The sequence below is a fragment of the Dipodomys ordii genome, unplaced genomic scaffold (assembly GCF_000151885.1).
Source record: "Dipodomys ordii isolate 6190 unplaced genomic scaffold, Dord_2.0 Scaffold17, whole genome shotgun sequence".
Taxonomy (NCBI): domain Eukaryota; kingdom Metazoa; phylum Chordata; class Mammalia; order Rodentia; family Heteromyidae; genus Dipodomys; species Dipodomys ordii.
Window position 1 is genome coordinate 1,730,366 of NW_012267233.1, and position 20,948 is coordinate 1,751,313.

The window sequence follows — 20,948 nt, forward strand, 5'->3', positions numbered from 1 at the left end:
AGACTTAGTATATTGTCAGACTGGTCTCACCTTAGTCTTTGGGTATGCTGTGCAGCATCTTTTATTAAGTTAGTTTGCTCTCAAAATAAAAACAAGCATACTCTGGAAATCTATGTCATGATGTTACATTTGGCATTTTGCGTCATGATGTTTATGTTACATGTTTTCTCTTTGTAAATTAAAAAAGTTTGAAGAAATATTATAAACGTAATATACATGAGATATCATTTTATATTTAGCTATGTTCTCCTCTTTTATACATAATCCAGACTCTGAGGAAGATTATATTCTTTGAATTATAAACAAAATTAATAACTTCCCTCAGTTTATTATATTTACTCTGCAAAAGGGTTATCTCACTCACTTTTAAGTAACTTAGTATATCCCTCAATCTCTAGCACAGCATGTGATAACCAGAATATGCACTCTAGAAATTAACTTAATTGCTGTGAATTAAGATCAAAACCTGTACTCAGAAAAATCTATCACTAGTGCCCAAATCTCACTATCTTTCCACACTTCCAATATTGTCAATCTCATTATTGGAATCATATATGTGTGTGTGTTCAAAAAGATGTATTATCATAACCACCACCCCACTTCTGAATACATAACCCAGGTGCTTTTACTTTGCTAATAACAGTTATCTTAATATGTTAATACCTTTATTATCATCACAATAAATACTTTTTAAAAGTGTTAGGTTTGGTAAAGATTACATTTCCTGCCCAAAATAAGTTCTTTCAGGATATTTTCCCAAGTAGTATTTCCAAGTAGCCAATTCAATTGGAAATATTTATTATGAATATTTTAATTTCCTTATCTATTAGGAGAGAACTTGGGTACACTTCTTCAGTTTTTGCTTTCCTGTTTTGTTTTATGTTTGTTTTGGAGTTGCTAGAGTTTACATTACATGTCTCACAACTTTTAGTAAAGTTTCTAGAGTTTTCTTAAGAGCTGGTTCTGAATCAGAATCTTCAGCTGTCAGTCTCTGAGTAGCTAGGATTACAGGAATGAGCTATGAGCACCTAGCCCAAATAACTGCATTTATGTGTTAACACAGATTATACACTGGGCCTATGATATAATATCTCCATGAAAAAAATGTTCAAAAATGGTTTTCATGCAATTCCACTGTTTTAATGAAAACGACAATAAACTTTATTTAATTGTTTTGTTGGAGATGTGCAAGCATATGTGTACACACGTGTGTGTGCACACACATACACATGCAGTTTTTTTTCTGTTGCAGTGAATACTTATGAACTATCTGATCTGTGTCCAGACTTCCAATTTTAGAAAATGTCTTGCTTTACCCTTCTTGATTCTTTCATATAATTGTATCTGTTTTTTTTAAATATTTGCTTATTTTAAACTCTAGACAATAATTATTTGTTTTTAATTTTGGAAATTGGAAGCATGAAAATCATATTTTTGAAATCATTTCCTGCATGTTTTGTTTTTGTAACTATATTTTGCATCAATTCAGACAGTTTGTGTTTGTATTTATGTTCAAGAATAATATTGCTAAATGATTTGCAAATTTTTTATGTAGGTCATTTTGAACATGCAGTTTTAATTCCTTATTTTAAGTTGTGTTTATAGCTTAAAAAATTGTGTGTGTGTGCGTGCGTGTGTGTGTGTGTGTGTGTGTGTGTGTGTGTGCGCGCGCGCGCGTGCGCACATATGCTAGTACTGGGCACAGGGAACTGTCCCTGCGTGCTTTTTGTTGTTGTTGTTTATTTTTTACTGAAGGCTAGAGCTCTACTACTTGTGGCACAGTTCTGCTTCTTGCTTTTTGCTAGTTAATTGGAGACAAGAGTCTCAAAGGCTTTCCTGCCCTGAATGGCTTTGAAACACAATACTTGGATTCCAAAATCTTGAGTAGCTAGAATTAGAGGCATGAGTTGCCAGTGCTTGATGATAGTATTTTTTTCTAAGAATAAAACTGTAAGTGTAGATATTATGCATTTATTTATACTTAGATTTTTCCTATAATTTATTTATAATTAGTTGTATTTGGTTTGGTTTTGTAACTTAATAATTTTTAAGAATATTAAATTATGCTTCTATATTCCTGTCTTAGTAGGACATTTTAATCACCTTTTCAAAATATTATTTGAAGAAAAATGTTAAAGTATGTTGACATTATTTTATATAATTAAATTCTTGGTTTTATATACTTTCACTTAACAAACATTTTTCAAAAGTTTAAATTATGTAATCAAAATTTGATAATTTTAAAACTTATTAACTTGAAATTTCATGACAGACAAAACATTTTTACTAATTATATCAATAATAGTATATAAAAATATTTATACCAGACAAATATCAACTTTCTTATTACCTTGCTCCTTAAGTAATATTTTTATCAATATATATTTTCTACTTTATATTTGACATCTCCAATTTTTACTGTACTATTAATCAGTACTGTTTTATTAATTTTTAAAGTATTTTCTAATATGTCAACTGAAACAAGAAAATGTAAATTTTAACTTTCATTAGGATTTCTATGACATTTCCTTTCTAAAAGCATTTATTAGGCTCCTATATTTAAACTTATTATTAGAACTGTGGGATTGATAGAGTAATAAAGAGTTGAATAATATATCCATTCATTTAGAGATTTTACCATTCATTCTAATGGAAAAGAAAGTTTGTGATCAAATGATTTTCACATACTTTAATGAACACTATTATAAAGGCAGGGAAGGGAAGAACTGTGTTAGTTGTAAGACACAGGAATGAATGTGACTGGAAGTCAGTATTGCGGTAGTGTGTCTCAGAGAACTGAGATCTTGCAGGAGAGTGCAGACCAGACCCAAGGATTATAATAACAAGCATTTTCGTTATCCCTCTCCAAGTTCGTTGAGTTTTTCAGGCAGTATAAGTCTTCAACATACCATCAAAGAGGTGCTATGAAATATGTAATAAATATTTTAAACATATGCAGCAATACAAAATAGATTTAACTATACAATTATATATTGATAGTAAATAGAGGGAGAGAGAAAGAAGGAGAGAGATTTTGTAGATGCAAAACATGTAAGATTATTGATCTGTTTTTCATGGAAGAAAATTCCATTTTATCTCCTCCAAACCAATCAATAGTACATTTATTAAAATGGTTCTAACTTTGCAACAAATCTAAAAGGTAAGTTGATGCTTTGCTTGATTGCTTTACTTCCCATATTGGTTTATCTTAGCCAAATCTCTTTAGGTATTTCTTCACCAGCTGGAAAATATTTGGATTCAAAACCTCAAAACTTGAATTTTAAAATTACTATCAATCTTTCTCTCTATTGATGCCTGTCTTCCTTTTGTTGAATTTTCCACTACTATTCTTGAAATAACTCTAAGTCTGATAATAACATTATGGGAATGGGTACAGTCTACAGAGGAAATTGCATCTTACACACAATCTTAGATGTTTGAACAGCTCAGAATTATGACGAGTATCTGGATGTCCCAGTGAAAATAGGACAAATCAAATTGAATCTATTTGTACTTGATAAAGCTTGTAAAATCCAGCTTTTTTTCAACCATTCTATTTGACAATAGTTGATGTTGTTTTGTGTTTTGTTGTGTGCCTGCTTAATTTGCCTTTTCATTCTGTTTCTGTTGATTACATAGTACATTTTGAATTAGAGTTGCTCTGAAATTTCTTTCTCGTTCTTAATATATTTCATCACCAAGTCTTACAACAACCACATATCTGCCATCTCCCAGTGATAGCCATGTGGAGTGCACTTTGTGCATTCTTACATATCCTTGTAGATGTGTTAACTTGTAGATCGTTTTAAATACAAGACTTGCATTTGCAATGTTTGGAAATGCCATCTCTGTTTCCCTGACACAATTTTCTATGGCTCCATATAAAAAATGATATCCTCCTTTCCCCACATCTACTGTAATATTTATTTGCATTTGAATTACAGTTATTAACATTAATTTTTATAATTTATTTTAAAAATTGTAATTTTCCCCCTCATGTAACAGAAAAATATAGGAGGTCAAGGCCTGTGCTCTTAGCAATTCTCTAAATTTTATTCATCATGGTTTCTAATAATAAATATTAATTGTTTTAAATCAGAGTAGAGTACAGTAGACATAATTGACCAATTTATGATATTTTAAAATATTGTTTTGTATAGTCATGCTATTTATTAGCTAAATAATCAGTTAAAATTTGTCTTTGTGTTCTTCTTTCTTTAATCTTTTATTATACTGTATTTATTGAGCTTTCCTAAGTTTGCATTTAATTTTGAGCTTTATACCTATTTCATACTCATTTTTCAATTTGTCATCACTTCTTTTTTGTATCTGTTAAAAACATTTTTGAGAGATTGAAATCTTTACTTCAGTCTTGTAGTTTTGAACATTTCTGGATGCATTGTTTTTCCCCTTTGGAAAAATTCTTAAAAATTAATATATTTCATCATGTAAAATGTGGGCTCTATTTTTTTCGTTTGATTCTTTTAGGCATTCTGTTTCTTCAAGGGGTCACCCCAAATCATTCATAAACTCCTGTTTTACAGATTTTTAATTCTGTTTGAGATATAACACAATGCCAACTGTTCAAGATATCTTTGAATTTTGTTTCTAAAACATCTGCTACATAACTTCTTACTAAATATACTGGAAAAAATGCATTAGACATTTTTCCTCTAACTAGGATGTTTTAAATGTTTTACTATTCTCATATATCTCCACTTATTGTGTTAATACTTGGGAGTTGAGATAGATACATTAAAATCCTGTACACTTTGAAAACATTTCTACTTTATGTCGCACCAAAAATGTTCCTTTATTTTATTACTAATTTTCTTTGTGAATTATTTCATTAAAAAACAAGTTCATATTTGTGTTCCTCACTCAGCCTTCTTTTTCTTGGGCATGAGATTTATTTATGTATTTAATTTACTTATTTATATAAACGGTAGCAGGATAACTTGTTTTACTGTAAGAGGCCTCATTGCTTTTTCGTATAATTCCGTAAAGTTGTTTCACTGAGTATCCTTGTCATTTTCATTTTGTGTCCAGGTAACCTATGTCATAACATAGTTAAATGACATCTTTATCATTTTAGTAAAAGGATTTAATATTTGTAGATTCAGGTACAGATACATAGTATCAAGTTTGAATATTTGATATTTTCTGCCTGTTTATGTTTGTTAAAATTCTTCTTTCATCTTTACCATTTTCCATTTATCCATCTCTCTATCTCTCTATTTATTTATCATCATCTGTATGTTTTTGCAGCACTGGTGTTTAAATTCAGGACTTTGACTTTGTTATGCAAGTGCTCTAAGACTTCCAGCTCCATCCCTTATTTTGATTCATGAGTAAAAAAGGCCTCTGTTCAACCATATAGTTTACCTGACTCACTCATTTTGCTATGAAAACAGTTTTAGTATAAACAATTGGGCCCCTACCAGATGCAAGGTCACATAGTTGGAAATTCTTAGGTGGTATGCTTAAGGTTTGCTCTTGATGCTTTGTTTTGACTGACTAAGTAAGTGTGAAGGAAGCAAACAGTGATGAAAGAAGTGCATTTCAGCACACACACACACACACACACACACACACACACGTTTCTTGTGTGGATAGGAAGGAGATATTCAGATGCAAAATGCAGTCATCAGTTCTTGAGTAGGTGTAACAGGTTAGCGACTATTTGCAAGGCTGATATAGTTTATAGAAATGGAATTAGATGTGTTTTCCACAGCATGAACAAATCTGACATTTTGCTTTAGAGATGTAATAATTTCCAATGCCAAGTTTTCAACTTTAAAATTTAATAGATTGCATAAGACTTCTTAGTGAAAACTACTGTTACATTTTAATGTTATTGGCAAGGAAATAAAATAGCTGTGAAAGCATGACACATAGGTAGCAAAAAATTTTGTACTCATAAATCAACCACCAAGAATGAGAAAATAGAGAAGGAAAAACGTTTTAGAGATTTACTGCATTTGTTAACTTCTCCATCTTATAAAATTATTTATCTTACATATCCTGAAAAACGTTTTTATAAGGTTTATTAAAAACAAATTTTAAATATTCTAAAGAATTAATTTACATACTATAAAGTCTCTACTGTTGCAAAAGAATATATAAAACATAGCACAAAGAAACATTAACTCCAGGCATGTTGGCACACACCAGTAATCCTAGCTATTCAGGAAATAAACACAAAACAATCTCAAGTACTAGGTCAACATGGGCAGCTAGTAGACCCAAAAGTAAAATCAGAACCAAAGGGCTTAGTTACAAGATCAAGTGGTAGTGATCTACCTAAAGTGCAGGACCTACATTCAATTACTAGCTCAAAAAGAAATTAAATTACTTTAGGATTAAAATAAAGTATCCCGATTGATTTATATAAGCTTTTCTCTCTATACATAGTATAATACTATCCATTTGCCATTTTAGGTTGCATAAACCTACTGGGGAGATTAAATCATCTACAGCAAATAGTGGTTAGTACAAGTATTAATAACTTATCCATAATTTGTTTTAATATTTTAAACTGATTTTGATTCCATTGTTTGGCATCTCAGGCAGGTTTATACTATTTTCATTACTATTATCATTATATATCCTATTTAGTCATGAGAAGAAGCTAACGGATAAGCAACATGAGAAGAGAGGGAAAATACTATTGATGAATTTTGAGCCATTGGCATCCTACAATTTTTCAAAAGTTGCCTTAAAAATAGGTGGAAATATATTAAATTTCTAACATGCCCATATCCTAAGATCAAAATTGCGTTAAAAATATATGAGCACAAATAAAACTTCCATCATCTGAAAAATGTAAAATTTTATGCATTTGTTTAAATAAAACTTGAAAGCTTAAACTCAGACCCAAGCAACAAGACATTTTAATCACTCTGTCTCAACCAAACAACAACAATGGTAACGAATGACATTTTAAGTATCTGTCTAATGTCTTGGAAATACTGATTTCTTTTCTTTCTGTTTTTACATTGATGTTTCATCTTTTGTAGCTTTCATCCTGCTCTTTCTTTTATGGGGCTTGTCTTTAAATATTGGGACTCAACTGATTTCCTTTCTATTTCTCTCTTCCCAGCCACACAATCCTGTTTCCTTGAGCCAAACTGTTGTCAACATTTAAGATTATTTTTAGCCTCAAACATCAATAATATTTAATTTGTATTCAATATTAAATAATTTGTCTCAGTCTTCAATGTTACACAATAAATCTATAATGAGAGATATCTATGGAACTTTAAGTTTTGATTAGCAAGGAAAGTAAGAATTACTATTATTGTGTGTGTGACCCTTGAACTCTGGGCCTGGGTGCTGTCCCTTAGCTCTTCAGCTCAAGGCGAGTGCTCTACCACTTGAGCCACAGCACCACTTCTGGTTTTCTGGTGGTTTATTGGAGATAAGAGTCTCAGGGACTTTCCTGCCCTGGCTGGCTTTGAACCATGATCCTCAGATCCCAGTCTCCCGAGTAGCTAAGATTACAGGTGTGAGCCACCGACGCTGGCTTTATTGTGTGTTTTATTTGACATTATTTTTTTGTATGGAAGCAATATAATTTTTGAGATTTTACTTTCTCTTTATCCTGAAAAGACATTTAACTTTACCTTACTAACATTTATTTTTATGTTTTTATAAGGACACAGTATTTGTCTATTCCAACTTAGTAAAGCATATGGGTACAATATGAATGTGCAATATATATTAGTCAAGTCAATAATATTCTTTTCTGTTTTTTCAAACATAAATCCCTTTCTTCTGTTGAGGATTTTATATTTTTCTTTTCTAGGCATTTTGAAATTTATCATAGATTATTTCCAGTAAAGTTACTGTAGTGAGCCATAAAAACACAAGTTATTCCTGCAATGTACTCTATCTATCTATCTATCTGTCTATCTATTTTGCCAGTTTGGGCTTGAAATATGGGCCTGTGCACTTTCTTCCAGCTTTTAAGACTAGTTATCTACCACTGGTCCTCACAACTCTACTTCTATCTTCTTGCCACTTAATTGAATTCTCATGGACTTTTCTGCCCAATTGGATTTAAACTGCTGCCCTCAGATCTCAGCTTCTTGAGTAGCTAGGATTAGAGTTGTTAGCCATAAGCCCTTCACTCAGAGTATTTAAATAATGTATATATTCTTTATCTTACAAGTATTGAAAGTTCAGAGATTAAACTTTTGTAACATTGATTTCACTTAGATACCATATTTACAATTGAAATGAATTTAAATAGCAAAATATATAAGATAATTAAAATGTTATGTTAAATAATACTTTTTATTCTCATAATTTACATTATATTGACAAAACATATTCATTGATTTTTGAAATTATCTTATTTAAAAGCAAGTGTATTTTAATTTCATAATTAATTATAATAATATATGTTACAATTTTGCATAGTCTGATTTATTAAATATTATATCAAATGTTATTTTGCACATTGATAGTAAATCTACTTTTATCAATATTAATCAAATACTCTTTGCATTCCTATAGTTTTGTAAAAAATTTCTTATTAATGCTGACTACAGGAGAAATATGGATGTGTAACCATGTCAGAAACTGTGAAATCATTATTATTCCTTTGTGACATAAAATATTCATTTTCTCCATGAATTTTCATTTCTTTCTAGCAAGTTAGCAAATTAGCTTTTCCTTCAGTTGATGCTTCAAATTTAGCTATGCATATTTGATAAGTATCTGTAAAGAGACATAAATCAGACTTCTGACTCTGTTCTTGGATAATTGAATGTTTGGCAAACATCCTTTATAATTCAGAGAATTTTAAATTGGAAATAACAAACACAATGGCAAATATTTGTAAAATTTATCCATATCTTAACAAAAAATCATTGGCAAAACTACAGTTCCTTGAATTTTTTGTTTTCCATTTCTTTCAACCATTTTATGAATGGTGGATGACTCATAACTTGCATGTGTATGTTTTAAATGATTTTGGAAACTGGACCCAAAAGACTGTGGAATGACGCACTACCTCTTGTTTATTTTTTTTTAAATAGGCTCACTTTGCCTGAACATACATTAAAACAAGAATGTAGATAGAATATCACCATAGCTCTTAAATGAGGATACACACAATTAGGTGAAGCATTTCATTTTAACTACAATATGACCCAGCAATACCTCTCAGGTTCATGCAAAGCAATGAATGTCGAGACATTATGGAGGATTTGCAAGCTATGTTCATTACAGTCCTATGCACAGTAGACAAGCTATAGAAGCAGTTGGCCTGCAACTGATGTAGAGATTAAGAAAATTTAGTCTCCAACCCAGGTGCATGTAATTCATCCCTGTAATTCCAGCTATCAGGAGACTGAGACTTGTAGGGTCTCAGTTCAAAGCCAGTTTCAGCAAATGTCCTTGAGACTCCATTTCTAATTAAGAAAATAAAAACAGAAAAAGAAGAAAATAAAAATGTAAATCATGAATTATTATTCATACAGAAGGATTGATGATGACATTTTTGTGGAAATGTCTGGAACTGGAAATGGTTATAAATGAAGTAAGCCAAGTTCAGGATAATGGTTCCATAATTCACCTCATATGCTAGATCTGATGTATAGAAACAATAGTAAGTAAACACACACAGAAGCACATATTCATACAAACATACCTCATACATGCATGCATGTATCCATCCATACATATGTCCACATCTATTTTGTGGGGACACTTTTAATTGTGGTATTCTTGGAGTAAGAGTGGGAGAGGTGAAGAGAATGTTACAAGCAATCAAAACTGCAATATATTGGATCAGTGAATAAAAATTACAAACATTCAACACAAAGCTTTGAATAATAAGGAATAATAGGGATGGGAAATGTGAGAGAAAGGGAGAGGCTCCAAGTGATTCAATTTCTATAAAATGCCAGTTGAACCCGCATTGCCTACTTAATATACACTGTAAACAGTGAATGACTGGAACGTACTATGAGTCCTGTAGGGGATGTTAGTGTTAGTGCAGTGTGGAAGGGGGAAGGAGAGGATGCAAAGTAATGACTACGTTGAAAGTCTTCTATGAACATGTATGAAACATGTTGAAATTGGCTTAGGAATGGTTAGGAGGAGAGGATGGAGAATAATGGAAGGGTGAATCTGATGAGGCACATTGTAAACACATACGGACATGTTAAAGTGAATTCTGTACAACTCACGGATGCTCATAGAATGTAGAAATGTCAAATTCTGATATTTGACTTACTGTAACTGAAGCAAGCTACCTCAATCACAGAAACAAATTAAATCATATCGATTAGTAATTTTTGACATGTGCATTTTATAAAAACCATAATAAAAACTGAAGCTAGATAACAAATATAATTTCAAAATAGGAATGCTAGCCAAGAGCCGGTGGCTCAGGCCTGTAATCCTAGCTACTCAGGAGGCTGAGATCTACGAATCGAGGTTCTAAGCCAGCCCTGCAGGAAAGGCCATGAGACTCATCTCCCAATTAACCACCAGAAAACCGGAAGTGATGCAGTGGCTCAGGCCCTGAGACCAACAAACCAGAACAAAAACAACAACAACAACAACAAAAGGGAATACTTTAAGTAGGTGTTAATTTAAGTAGGTGTAATTTACATGTCATCTAGAAGAAGTTGCTGTTTCTGTTTTGTTTTGTTTTGTTTTTTTTTTTGGTCAGTCGTGGGGCTTGAACTCTGTGCCTGGGCGCTGTCCCTCAGCTCTTCAGCTCCAGGTGAGTGCTCTACAGCTTGAGCCACAGCACCACTTCCGGTTTCCTAGTGGTTTATTGGAGATAAGAGTCTCACAGACTTTCCTTGTCCGGGCTGGTTTTGAACCTTCATCCTCAGATCTCAGCCTCCTGAGTAGCTAGGATTACAGGTGTGAGCCACCAGCGCCCGGCTCTGTTTCTTCATTTCTATTTTTTATTACTTTTGTTCCTATGCAAATGATTATGTACCAGGGTCACAGCTAAACATATATGAACCAAGGAATGTAGCTTGGTGGTAGACATTTTCTTCTCATGCATGACACTTTGAGTTCAATCCTCAGTACAAAAACAAACAAACAAACAAAAAAAAAACAGTGACAAGAAATAATAGTTCTGGCCTCTATGGTTTAGTTTTCTTATGTGTAAGTCCACCAAGATCACAAATAACCATTGTTGTCAGTCAGAAACAGATGTTAAATGCTACAATGTTATAAGAATAGAAGTGTGGGAAATAATATATTGTAAAATATTTTATATTGTATATTTATATTTTGTATTATAATTTAAGTAAAATTAGGTGAAATATATCTATGAAGATAGAGTAACTCTTATTAGAAAGAATGATTTCTCCCAGCATATACATTTAAATATGACATGACAGGGTCATCTTGCATCGTTCACTGCCTTTTCATTGAGATTATGTATTTAAATTCATAAAAGAGCAACCAGGCAATATGGAGGTAAAAAATTAAACATAGAGCTACGGTATTACCCGGCAATTCTACTCCTGGGCATTCATCCAAAAGATTACAAACCAGTACACAGTAAAACTGTCAGCACAACCATCTTCACTGAAGCACTATTCACCATAGCCAAAATACAGAATCAGTGCAGAAGCCCCTCAATGGATGAATTGTTCAAGAAAATGTGATATATAAATGCATATATATAAGAATATATACATATATATAAACAATGGAATTACTCATCTACTAGAAAGAATGATCTTACATTATTTGTAAAGAAATACAAAAACTTGGCAAAATTATGTTAAATTAAGTTGGGACCAGAGAGAAAAATGTTTCATAGTTTTTCTTATATGTGAAAGCTAGCTTTAGGTTATAAACTCACAAAGAAATACACTGGGTGGTATGCAAATGTATAGAAATGTATTGATGGAAATATGGTAGATTCATGTGAGAGTCAATGATGAGAAATAGTAATGTGTAACTAAGAAGAGAATAATGTACAAGGTATCTATCTAAGTAAAAGTGTTGTTATTTGAGATGTTTGTAATAGTGTTATTTCATATAGGAAATCTGAATGTTTCTGGCTTTCTAACTTATGAGTCAAGAAATGTGTTTATATCAAGTGTGACCAAGTAGTTCTGAGTCACAAGATGTAGTCAAGATTAAGACTGACAAAATAATTCAGTTTTATTAATTCCTACTGTGCAGAAGAATATTGTAAGGATAAAAATGTGGCTACCTCTGGGCTCACTAATTGATTACAAAATGAATATATATTTTAGCTTTTATTACTTGACAGAACTGGAATAAACTTGAATTCCTAGTGTCCTCCAAGGTGCACACATCATACCAAGACTTGCGTTAATAGTAAGAGGTAGGAAATAAAAACAATTTTGGATGTAGCAAAATATCTCATTTTGTATGCTTTCAGGAATAATGTTGCTTTCAGGAATGAAGAACTAATAGTATAAGCCTAGCAACAGTTGACATTTTATTACAAATGTTTGTTATAACATGTGAATCAAATACAGGTGCTATAACTGTATTCAAGCTCCTTTGTTTCTGTGTTATTATTTGGACAAAATCTATTTTCTATTTTGGTCTGGCAGTGTGTGCACTCATATAAAATGGTAGAAAGTATCATCACTTATTTAGAATTACATGTGTTTTGCTTAACTAAAAAAGTGTTTTTGACTCTCTACTTTTCACCCCCTTGATTTCATACCTCTTTTGCTGCTACTGGGTTAGCCAGTTTTGTTCCCTGGAGATTGGACATCCTGCGTAATTTTAAAACCCATGGGACTTCCACTACTGAAAAATAACTGGAAATGTATGGTGTATATTCATTTTTGTCTAATTGTATTAAACTGTATGAAAAAAGTCCGGATACTTTTTGTCAGTCAATCAGTGGTTGTTTTTCATGTCTATGTATCAGAATCAATTCAGGAACTATACAAAATGTGGTTTTGCATTGGACCATAAATACTAAGAGTAGAAAACTTCTGAGTTAGATGATTGTGCTCTTTGGACTATACAGATTATCCCTTTGGGATTTCTCAGAGACAAAAGTTTGATTTTATATTTGTTCAATGCTTTTATTTCTTACTTAAAAATAATACTAGTTGATTGCTAACAACATTTCCTGCATCAATCTGAGATTCTTTTCTGTGAATTTACAGGGTGGTCACATATAAATTTCTCAGATACTCAGAATAGGTGTGATATCATTTTTTTCATCCATTGTCAGTCAAAATGATAGTGTCTTAATTCTTCTCTTGGCTACTTACCACTGTTTTCAATTATTAGTCACAATCTCAGAATTAATATATCAATAAATGCCCTTTAAGTATATTCTCTGTGCAGAAATTACAATAAATCTATGATGTGCATGCTTTGTGTTGCCATCACTTGGAGGTAGATTGCCATGTTGCCACTAAGATACTAATGATCAAACTATGGTCTTATTCACATTGGTGAATACAAACAGAAAAGAAACCTATTAGTGGGGCTGGGAAGGTGGCTCAGTGGTAGAGCGCTTGCCTTGCATGCATGAGGCCCTGGGTTCCATTCCTCAGCACCACATAAACAAAAAGAAAAAAGCTGGAAGTTGCGCTGTGGCTCAAGTGGTAGAGCTCTAGCCTTGAGCTGAAGAGCTGAGGGACAGTGCCCAGGCCCAGAGTTCAGGCCCCATGACCGGACCCTCCACCCTCCCAAAAAAAGAAACTCATTATGAGACTATGATATATTTGAGATGTCATGAAGCATGAATGGTAGCATTAATTTTATCTAAAGAAGTTATTGCACACGTTTTACAAGAAGGCTTTTTTTTTTTTTTTTTTGGGTCCAATCATGGGGCCTGAACTCTGGGCCTGAGCACTGTCCCTCAGCTCTTCAGCTCAAGGCTAGCACTCTACCACTTGAGCCACAGCGCCACTTCCGGCTTTTTTCTTTTTGCTTATGTGGTGCTGAGGAATCGAACCCAGGGCCTCAGGCATACAAGTCAAGCGCTCTACCACTGAGCCAACTTCCCAGCCCCCTTTTTTTTTTTCTTAATCTGCTTGATAAGGGAGCAAATTAGAACATTTCAGGCAAAGGCCAGAACATTCAATGCATTGGAAACAAAGAAAGAGAGTTAGAGAAGTTTAGTAACATCAAATAATAGTAAAACAGAGTAGTCCAAAATATTTTTCTTTTTTTGTGTTTTTCTCCATCTCCCTCTTCTTTTAATCCTGTGCATCTTTCTCTTCATCTCCATCTCTATCTCTAAAAGTCTTATGTCATTGAACTAAACAAACATGTGTATGTCCTAATTATTGCCTGACCACACATTCACTTTTTTCCCTGTCTACTAGGCTTTAAAATATTTGGTCTTACTAAACAATTATTGGCTTCTTACTGCTTTTCAATGGCTCTATTCAAAATGTTTTAATTTACTCTTTTATGATGGAGACTAAAAATTACCTCTTCTATAACATATAATATCTATATAATATTTGTTCTACCGCTTCATGATGTCTGCTTCCAAATCTATCATCCCATGCCTGCTGTGTGTGTGTGTGTGTGTGTGTGTGTGTGTTTGTATGGTATAATGTTATATTTATCTTTAATTGTTGATCTGAATTAAAACACAGTACATTAAAATTGGAAATATTTATATAAAGATTTGAAAATTAGAATTAATAAGTCTGTTTCAAAATTGTGTCACTCTTATATGTCAAGCAGTGTCCCGTTTTTGTAGTCTGCTTCTCCCTTACTTTGATATTTGACTCTATTTTCATCTACATAATTTGCAGAGATTATAGCACTAATTCTTGTGATCTTTCAGGCAATGGCTGTGGTTGTAAGTTGGTGTCTGCATGCTTTTCTTACCTTGTTTATTAGAAATCTTTTAAAACAGCTTGGCATCCTGTAAATAATTAGAGACCCCTCTTCTTTTCTCATTTCACAGTTTTGCTTCTCATCATTAACAGGGATTTTGTTGTTGTTCTTTATGAACTTTAGATGCTCCTAAGTTTTATTCTAATATTCATCATGAAGGTGGTGTAACCTTCATTTGTCCTTGCTCATGAACCTTCTTTCAGCCCCTAACCATTTGTATACAGCCTCCAATGTGAAGTGTATTCTGAGAATGGGTTTTCCTTCTTTTTTAAATCATTTTGATGACTGCTATAGTTTCAAAAGTTTTGAAGTATTTTATATTTCAGAACTTTCTCCTTGTAGCTTTATTCAATAAAATATACTCATGAGTATAAAATTATTTGTAAAATTATATACCTAGGAATTAAGGTATGTGTTTTCTACATGTCTAAACAGTTCCTATATTTTTCATCAAGGATACAATTCTTTACTTCCATTTCTTTGTTTTCTTTTTTGATGGGAATAGAATCAGGATCTCAAGGAGGCTAAGCTTATGTTGGACCACTGAACTATACCTTGTATCCGTTGCTTCAGTTTTTATGTCTACAAAGTTAAATACACCATGCTTGTATTGTATTGGTGTACATTTGTGCTTGTGTGTATTTGTGTGAATGTGTTCATATGTGTATGGATGGACAAGTATGCACGCTTTACCAGGGCATGAACTCAAGGTCTCAACTATTTTGCTCACAGCTAGAGCTCTACCACTTGAGTCATGCCTGTCATCCAATATTTTGTTTTTTAATTAGAGATAAGAGTCTCCGGATTTGTCTTTCAAGACTGGATTTAAACCATGACCTTCAAACCTGAGTAGCTAGTATTACAGATGTAAGCCACTGGTGCACAGTTGGAATACATGTTCATAACTTAATTGCAGTCTGTCACTCATTAGTATACCATGGACAATCTCGTCTGCACTTTGTTTTTTTTTTCCCTCAACTTTGATTATGTCTTGTTTTTATTCCTAGGTAAGCAGAGAATACAAACATTTTGTTTCCTACTCAAACTGTCTCATATATGCAAGGACAAATGAGTATGAAGAAAATATTTTCCTCTTAGGTAGTGTGGGATGAGAATCAAATGCCAAATAACCAGCTATGCTTTGAAAAAGGATCTCACAAAATGTTCTTCGTTGGCTGTCCTCAAACCATGACCCCTTCTCAGATGCCCAAGTAACCAACATTACAGACATTGGTCACCAGTGCCTTGATTGTTATTTTAAATCCATATGTTATTTGATTGAGTTGATTTTGAAGATTATTTTGGTGGTTGAATGTTTTTTTTAATTCTCTTTAGACTGAATCTAAAACTTTACTTGTGAAAGAATCATAAGGTACTTTTTTATCGTACATAAATATCCCCTATTCTTTACAACTCTGTCTCTGGTTATTTCTATCACTGAGAAGAAAAAAAGTTCTAATTTCAGCAGGTACACATTTTTGAAGAGAGCAAATGTGGTCTGACTCATGAGATGCTTCTTTAATCATCTTAATTCAAAAGAAAGTATTTACTTTTACATTTGCTATTGGTTAATTTAAAGCAGCCATCATTGGATAATTCAGAAGGGGTTTTGCTCAAAATATCAGTGCAAAAGGGTTTTTCCTTCACCATTTAGAACTTAATAATAACAGAAAAATAATATGTTTTTCTCCCTGTATACTCTGAAACACAAGAGAAGACTAGAAAATGGAAAGATTCCAAATTTCAACCTGGCACAATTACCAGATTTTCTCTACATTTTCTAGTCTTAAATTTCTGGATTTGCATTTAGCTGAAATCTATCTGTCTATCTATCTATCTGTCTGTCTATCTATCTATCTACCTATCTACATATATATATATAGATAGATACCTATATATATATATATACTTTTATATATACCTATTTACATATATAATACATATATATATATATGCCCACACATAGACAAGTATTTGGTTAGATGAGATTTTTTCCTTTTTCAAAAATTCCCCAAATTCTGTTACCATAGAAACAACAAGAAACAACAATTAAATTCTAACTCTTAATTTTCCAAATACATTTTCTAGATTGCTTCACTGATACTCTCTTTTAAGAACTTCAGAAAAAACTCTCAAAATTTGTCACTCGTTGTTTAATAATTCATCATATTTTAATACAAAGCAGTTAACATTCAATCTTTTGATGAATCCTAGGTGGGGAAAAGCAGTGGTAAAATGGACACAGCTGTGAGTTTATTAAATCCAATTCATTCCTAATTTAGTATGTACTCCCACTGATTCTAAAGATAGTTTTGCTTGAGTAAGGACTGAAAAAAAATCAGTCTTTATATGCAGAGAGTGAAATTGTATTTAATGCTCTGATAGTTATTCTATTCTGTTGTGGAGTCAATAGTGCATCTGGTTTATAACTTAATGTTCAGAACCAAAGCATGTTCCTTGTGAAAAAGTAGGGTATAAAATGAATTATCTACTGAAAAGAAATAAGTCATTGGGCGGAGAAGGTGGCTCAGTGGTAGAGTGTTTGCCTTCCATGCATGAGGCCCTGAGTTTGATTCCTCAGCGCCACATAAGCAGAAAAAGCCGGAAGTGGCACTGTGGCCCAAGTGGTAGAGAGCTAGCCTTGAGCTAAAGAGCTGAGGGACAGTGTGCAGGCCCCAAGTTCAGGCCCCATGACTGACAAAATAATAATAATAATACTAATTCATTATGGACTCTTTTCACAATAAATACTTAAGACAAAACATTTAACTCTTTATAAGAATATACTATACTTTTGTCTAAAAATATTTACTGAATTGGAAATGTCAGTAGTGCATGAGTGCTTCTCTGAAACATCTGAAACATCTGAACATTCCACATTTGAGATTAAAAAATGGTCTCTGAACACATTTCTTCCAGCTTCGCTCTGAGACAGGAAGTCCTCAGTATTTAGAATGATGATGATTAGGCCAGAAAATTTTACTTGTATTAGTGCATACACACTGTAGATTGTTAATAGTGAAATCTCACCACAAGTATGTTGGATGAAACTCAGCCTTTTCTTTGGAGAGAATACTGAAACACATAATCACAAAACTTAGTTTTCCCAGGCTTTGTCAATGCTATTTAAATGATTTCAGCAACAAAATCAATCTCTCATTCTCTATCTATTAAATAGGTTCACGAAATTGCTCCCCAAGTTTACTTCTAGCTCAATAGTAAGTATGTCATGATGTTAAATTGTGAGGAATAGTTTCCTGTACTTCTGTGCCTAAGTGTAGAACACACAAATAAGACTCTCTGTGCTTTCTGTTTATGCCTCCAATATCTCTATTCTGTAATGTTATTTTCCATAACTCATTTACTATACATTAAATATTAGTAAATGTGATTCATTGAAATATCATTAATAGTGTAATTATTAATACTTCCAATGTCAGGACAAATCAAGCACATTGCATTCAGTATTATTATTTTTATTTTTAATATTATTATTGTAATGATGCTGTGCAGAGGGGTTATAGTTACCCCCTCCTTTGTTTTCCTCTCTATTCCTTGCCTCCCCACCTCCCTCCCTTAAACCCCTCCCCCCACCCCCAAGTTATAAAGTTCGTTTCCAACATTGTGTATTGTATATCTCATTGTTACAATGAGACAATCTGTACCCCTGTTTCAGCATTTTGTTATTATCCTTACCCTCCCCAAATTAGAAAAAATGTATATACAAGATGCAAACACCAGAATCAAATACAGTGACAACAAGAGTTATACCATGGGTGAGGAACATACAAAAGTAACAAAAAAAATCACACAGTACATTAAAAACAACAGTCCCTATCTAGGGGTTCATTTCGCTTAGTATCATCTTATGTGGTCAGATGTACATAGATTTTGACCTTTTCTACATTCATTATTTCTAAGCTGCTCTATACTTCTCACCTACTTAAAAAATCTTAGAGTCAATTAAGAAAGTAATAAGCCAATATTAGTAAGATTACATCATATTTTAATAGTCACAGTGAGTCCATATTAAAGAAGTAATAGGCATATCATTGTGAGATTACATCATGTTTTATTAGTCACAGTGAGTCCTTTTTGGAATATGATTTATACACTTCAAATAAAGCATGCACCTTTTTCATGCTTCAATTAGGGTAAACTATTGACAAACATCTAATATTTTTCTTAGGTATTTACAACACCTCATCCTGGTTTTCTGTGCATTAGCAGCCAATCAGAACTAGCACTAAGCCCAACACATGGAGTTACTGACCTAAATATCCATAGTAAGCTTGCTTCCATTATTATTTCTCTCCCTTTTTGGTAAAATTGAAGTAGAAAAGTTAATTCATTATTCAAGATACTGTGAGCATATAAATAGCCATTTTCAATGAAGGGGTTATTATAAAAATCGTGAAAATTCATTAACAAGAACAATTAAACATCCAATGAGATAAATGGGCACATGGCCTTGAATATTTCTCAAAAGAAAATGTACAAACAACTGACAAATGTATGAAAAATATCTGATATCTCCATTGATCAGGAAAATGCAAATTCAAACCAACATAAAATATTACCTTATTCCACATTAAAACAAATAAAATAGACAACAATTACAGTAACTGATGACCATATGGTGTTTTTTTAAGCAATTATATCTGGTAGTATGTATGTGTTGGTACAGCTAGAGAAATTCTTCAAAATACTAAAAATAGAATTTTTATATACACTAATTCCTCCACTGGTGCAGATCCAAAGGAAAGTAGGTCGATTACTAAAGAGTTGTCCATATTTCCTAATGAAATGATTTATTTTAAAGAAGCAAATATTAGACTAGAGGTTAAAAAAGAGAAAAAGAGACAGAGAGAAAATTTGGGTAACAGGATCCAGAATGTATTTTGATAGTATTCTACAGCCTGTAGTGGAACTTCAGTTTAGAACAAATCTTAGATATATTGTAAAGAACGAAGGGAGAGGAGTTTCAATCCTTCTCATCTAATGAAACAGTTAAGAGATAGAAAGATTATTGCCCTTATCTGACCACTATGAACTATAATGGTCAGATAAGGGTAATTATAAAATTATAAAAATAAAAATATGCTTCTACCTGTGTACTATCCTATCCCCTGGGCTGTTATTTAGCTTATCTAGGATTCGTAGTAATCACTTTACTCATTTATTTCCTTATGAAGGAAAGTAGGTAAAGATTACTATGAGAATTATAAAACATGAGGACAAAAATGAATAAAAATATTGTGTCTAAATGGGTATAAGTTCTTGCTCTTTGGTGCTAAGCAAATACTTTGAATTTTTATTTTCTTTTTCCAATTCCCTGATAGACAGTTTAGAAAAATCTACCACAAAACAGTCTCTGGGAACATTAAATGAGAATGTACAAGACAGCCTGCTTATTTTTAAATTTATTTTATTGTAAAGATGCTGTACAGAGAGGGGTTACAGTTACATGAGTAAGGCTATGAGCACATTTCTTGTTGAGCATTGTTAACCCTTCCCTTGTTGTTCTCCCACTATTTCTTCCCTCCTTCATCTCCCTCACTCCTCCCACTCACCACAGTTGTAAAGTTCATTTCCAATATAGTGTCTTGTGGGTATCATTGGTGAAATGGGTCGTGCTGTGTCCTTGTTTTGGCATTTGGTTATGCTCCTTCTCCTCCCCCCAAAAATATCTATTTTTCTTTTTTAAAATTAATGTTTCTTTTTCTTTTTTTAATTATTATTTTTTTTATTGTGAAAATATTGTACAGAGGGGTTACAATTACATGAGCAAGATAATGACTACATTTCTTATCAAGCATTGTTGCCTCCTCCTTTGTTTCCTCTTACCATCCCTACCCTCCTATCTCCCACCCACCCGTAAAGGTGTAAAGTTCATTTTCCATATAACCTCTTGTACATCTCATTGTTGCAATAGGTCCACCTGTATCCTTATTTAAACAATTTGTTTTTCCCTTCCCCTCCCCAAATTATACCAACATCAAATACAGTGAAAACAGGGGTTATACGGTGGGAGAAGGACATACAAAGCAACAAAGAAATATCTTATAAATATGTTAGAAACAATAGCAAGCAAGAAAAAAAAA

General features: G+C 32.6%; 1 protein-coding gene across 3 annotated transcripts in view; it reads left to right on the forward strand.

The window, feature by feature from the left end:
- Csmd3 (CUB and Sushi multiple domains 3) overlaps positions 1 to 20,948 on the forward strand; it is a 929,488-nt gene that overhangs the window by 16,877 nt on the left and 891,663 nt on the right. The gene's annotated exons all lie outside the window — the stretch shown is intronic.